General features: G+C 39.2%; 1 long non-coding RNA gene across 1 annotated transcript; it reads right to left on the reverse strand.

The window, feature by feature from the left end:
* Positions 1-4,084: 4,084 nt before the first annotated feature.
* Positions 4,085-4,934, reverse strand: LOC148653051 (uncharacterized). The gene is made up of 2 exons (XR_015941537.1): positions 4,880-4,934; positions 4,085-4,427 (listed from the first exon to the last, which is right to left on the reverse strand). It is a non-coding gene; the product is annotated as an uncharacterized LOC148653051 (long non-coding RNA).
* Positions 4,935-5,194: the final 260 nt, after the last annotated feature.

Here is a 5,194-nt window from a genome sequence, read left to right on the forward strand (position 1 = left end):
GCAAGGTTCAGTTCAGTTCAGTTTATTGTCATATGCAAATACAAAAGAATAATAAGTCCCTTCTAATATTTTTAATCAGGAATATTTTACGACTGAGAAGTTTAGAAATATGCAGCTAAATTCAAAATTATCTGTTTATCCTAACTAATATCCCAGTCTTGTGCTGACTTGTAAAATTTCATTTGCCCTGCTCTAACATCTAATGATCCAGCCATTATGTGGAAGCAGCTTATTCCTTTCTGAAGGCTGTGGGAACCCAGATGTTATTGCAGAATGCAAGGAGAACATATTGTCACAGGGTGCAAGGCAGGAGAGAATTTAGAGACACCTTAATAATTCAACATGCCTTTAGCACCCAGCGGAAACTCACAAGAACAGAAGCAGAACGGGAAAAACTCCATACAGGAATCACCCCAGTGCTGAATGGATCACAGAATGCAACAGCAGCAAGGCAGAACAACCACTAATCACCACGTGTTCAGTTGTTGCCTTCTTTTCTTTTTCTTATCTAAATTGAGGGATAAGGACATCGGATATACAAAGCCTTTGTAAAATGCACACTACTCTACCCAAACAGATTTGAAGACAAAGGTGAGATCATACAGAAGGGTAGGTCAGTGAAACAGGGGATGTCTTGGATCTGCACCTACTTCATGGACTCCCTTGCCAAGTGAGCATGAGAGCTGTCAAGCCGAACCCTGTACAGACAAGCAAAACATGACTTCATAATCCCAGGCAAAGCACCAGGGAAAGAGCCCAGCCTATTAACATCCACTCAAAAAGGCATGGACAGGTGTTTTCAACACTCAGCCTGTAAACTCTCTGTGAAAAGTTGCTAATAACAAGAAAATGATACCATTTGTGTTTGCCTGTCTGCTGGTAATTTTCGCAGCCATGTCAAAGTGATAACATGCCACTCAAAGATGGTCCTGGGATACAGTAACTGTTTTCCCAATGTCAAAATTGCCTTTACACTCAGAACACGCAAGCACAGAAATATATATTCATGCTCATGAAGTGATGCTGAGTACTGCCTCATTTCTTCTGGATAGTAGAACTGAAATAACATAACGCACGCTGGAGTAAGTGATGCACAAACAGAACGGCCAATTTCAGCCACGTGCATCTGGAAAATGCAGGAATGCACAGGCTATGTTCATAAATACTCAGTATCTCAGCTCCAGTTCCAGTGTCCTCGATGTATCTACCTGTCCATGTGTGGAGCCTGTGTCTTCTCGGATTGTTCGTGTGGGGCTTCTGCCAGGTGTTCCAGTTCCATCGAAACTTCCGAAGCCACACTGTTCAGGGCTGGTTTTAAATTGCTCCTTTCCAGGATGGCTACAAGGTGGTTTTCATCGCAAGAGGGTTCGCACCTGGGGCAGCCTTTACTCATCAACGCTGCGCCCACAGGAGAAGAGAGTCAAATGAGCAGGCAGATCAGAAAGGCCTTGTCTCATTGGGCATCTTTCTCATTGGAAATTAAATGAATGCGGACATCAAGTTCTATGTGAATTCCATATACTGGAGTTACATTGGTAGGTTTTCTTAATTTTACAGTGTCATTAAAGAGATGTAAGTTTGTTTTTATTACTGACAAAAAAAGCATTTTTTTTCATTGTCCACATGTTTTTGCAAATTTGGCTTTTGTGAACAATTCCTTTTAACAACTGACAATAATGATAAGTCAGAGGGAGAGATAAAATGACGTATTGTATTTAAATTGAAATTACAAAGACATACTGTAGATATTTTCTGCATATTACAATTCCAGGGCTTTTTGTTAGATGGCCAGGATCCTAAGAGCTTAATGGATTTTCATGAGAAATGTACAAGTAATTAATTCTGATCACTTGCCAAGCGAAAGTACATTATGCAAAACACAGCAACTGGCCATATTTCAGGTAAGCAAGACTTTTGCTTGATCATAGCAATTATTCAGCCACATGCTTTTATGACCCCCTACAGATATCGTCATTAATCATACACTGACAACACAAACAAATGCAAGACTGCTACCTGCTGAAGTGGCCCAGTATGGCTATATATTAGTCCTGAAATAGATTCAATTGTACGATTTTATTATTAGTGTTTTTAGACGAGCTCAGCATTACCAATACTGTGAATTTATTTAATGAGTTAGTTATAAAAAATTAACGTTTTAAAATTGAACTACACAAAGTACAGTATTTGGGATCTTGGTTCTTGTGGGTTAGACCATAGAATACCGTACAATACAACTCAATAGATTTGCCAATTTCCTGCTCAACAGTCAATATGCTGATTGTTTTAGTGCTGTTGTGTGCAGAAAAGTGATTTTGTAAAATTGATAGCTGTGGTCATCATACTTGTTTTTTACTGGTTTTCACAAAACGTATTACTAGATCAAGTTTCATCAGGCTTTTCTATCTAAAAATCACTCTTGTGGTGCTTGTGTGCAAAATGGGGGCAAATTGCCCATGCAGATTCATTTACTGTGCACTGGGCAGTTTGCCATGCTTTACACCTTTATTTTCACTTATGTTTGCAGTCAGGAAATCTGCTTTCTGTATATATTTCCCCATGTACAGTATAGGGTTTATCTGCCTTTAAAGATGCATTTTTATTCGTCGTTTCATTACATATGTTTTATTTCTGCATTGCTTTCACATGCTTTCTAAATGACATAGGCTTTCAGTTCACGGATGACCTGCAATGAGAATCAATGGAGAATCTTGTGAGAGTGTTGTTTCTGATTCCGATGAGTGTTTTGTCTTCAACATGTGGAGTAAAAACACACAGCTGAACAACACAAGACACTGTACCTTTATATGAATGTGGTATTCGCACTAGTGCTCCACTCACTTTAATTTCTGATGATAAATGTCTGTATGTGACTTCTTCATCTTCTTCATGTTTGACAACACCACAGATAAAAAATGTTTTTTTTCTTTTTACTCTACAGTGTGGAATTATACAGGAAAGTAAGGCAAGAAAAAATGTGATGTTTCTGCCATAGAGCCCACTTCAGGAGCACAAATGTGACTCATTTCTTCCAGGATGGATATATTGCCTTTGGTACAATTTACAGTAGTTCAGCTGACAGCATCATAATGTTTCCCAGTGGAATAGTACCAGTTATAGTGTTAACAGAACAGTAATACAAGAGGAAGGTAATTTCTGAGCCCGAATAGATGATGGGGCCAGAACTTATCTTGGTTCCCAGAGCACGTGACTCCCCTGATGGGCCTCCAGTCTATTGTAGGTCTTTCCTTCAGCAATGCTGGACTCCATGCATGTAGCTGGGGGACTGCAGCTACTGGATTTAGTCCCTCACTCAAGCTCTAACAGCACTGTCTGCAGCAGGGATGTGCACCCACAACCCATCAGCCCTGTCCATTACTTACCCATTATGCTACACTGCCCAGTTAATACAGTAGCACCAATAAATGACATTAGATCTATCAGGACATACATTTTAAGGACCTTAATTATATAAACTACCAGTGCTAATCAAAGTGATCAATGAGGAAGTCTTAATTTGCTAGACGATATCTAGATCCCAGCATGAAGCCTTTAAGAGTATAAGAACACAGCATTGTGTACTGAGGGAATATGTTTATCCAGGGATAAGTTTGAGCAGTTTAGCAGGCACATCTCAAAAGGGCCAAAAATGCATTTTTCTTCCAGCTCTTCTCACTGTACATTTTCTGTATCTGTAATGCTACTTCAAGGTATTTTCTGTTAAATGAATAACAAATAAGAACTTCAAATCACTCATTCTAAAAGTTTACTCACGCTCACAATCACAGAAATAATGACGTCTCAGATGTGAAGAACTGGAAAAGACAGGAACAAAAAATGATGGCAGAGAGGATGCACAGCACATGCAATAAACTACATATAATAATTCAAACACAGAAAAAAGAATATTTAACCCCAAGGTCATAGGTGCAAAAGTGACTTAGATACTGTAGTTGCAATGAGAGACATTGCTGTATTAGAAAGTTACCACCATTCTTGCCCTGAAACCAATTACAAACCAAGAACCCATTTACATTAGATAAAAGCAAGATATCTCTAGAAAACAGAAACTGCCATTTTTCCATTTTTGCCTGGTGGGTAAACACGTTGTTTTAATCCAAGACCCGTTAAGAAGTACTTCGTAATAAACTGTTAGCTGGAAGGTTGTATATTTATATAACAGCAGAGTCTGAGAGACTCATACATCCTCAAGACTGCTGCTCTGTGTTAAGTATCAATAATTAGCCCCAGATTAAGCATGCTTAAGGACGTTGAAATTGGCAAACTGTCTTCAGAGGTTCGAAGCCACTGCTGTTTCTAGTGGTGCTGCTGGTGTTTCTTCTTCTCAGTGTTCCAGGAGTTAGCAGTTGGCTGAGTAAGGATGTGGTGGGAAGTGTGATGTGATTAACTGATGAACGTGTTCAATTCTGTTAGAGATAGAAGCACACGAAAAAACACTTTGACCCACAAAGGCTTTTTTTTCCATTCACTTACAGTATTTGTCTGCAAAAAGATCCATTTTTTAGTGCAGGCAAAATTAGATAATATCCCAGACTTTGTCATCCCCTGTCACTATCTTCCTTTCTTCTTTTTATTCTGACAATGGTCTTTGACGGGAAAGGTTACTTATTTGATTAATAATAAAATAATAAAGGAAATAACTCACAGCACACCTGAACTAACCTATTTTCTGCCTATACTTTCTATGTAGGTCAACATCAGTTACCATGTTGGTTGGTTCACTACACTGACACAAGGACTTTTCCAACTTTGCTCCGGTGCTACATTTGCCTGCACACTTCTAACATAAGACCATAAAGTTCGGATCGTTGTCAAAAACTGCATTTAAGTGAAAGGGAATCGTTTCAGTTTTCCGCACCTTAATTTCATGATTAGGCACAGCGTAACACCACCAGGGAAGAATCTAGTCTCTGGTTTCAAACATGGAAGGAATGAGGAGAGCAGAATTAGTTCTGGAAGAAAGGGCACTGAAAATCACCTTGGCAGTGCCAGGAATGTGTGAGTATTTAGTCCATATCATTTTGTTCTGATGGGAAGAACAGAGCACAGCAATTTAAAATCCTAGACAGGCTGCTGCTGAAATTACGTTTGAGGGAAGAATGAAGGCTCCATGTGAGCATGCCTGGGCATTCTCCAGATGGCAGCCTAATACTATCATACAGCAAGGTTTGTT

The sequence above is a fragment of the Lepisosteus platostomus genome, chromosome 10, assembly GCF_059453375.1.
Source record: "Lepisosteus platostomus isolate fLepPlt1 chromosome 10, fLepPlt1.hap1, whole genome shotgun sequence".
NCBI lineage: Eukaryota > Metazoa > Chordata > Actinopteri > Semionotiformes > Lepisosteidae > Lepisosteus > Lepisosteus platostomus.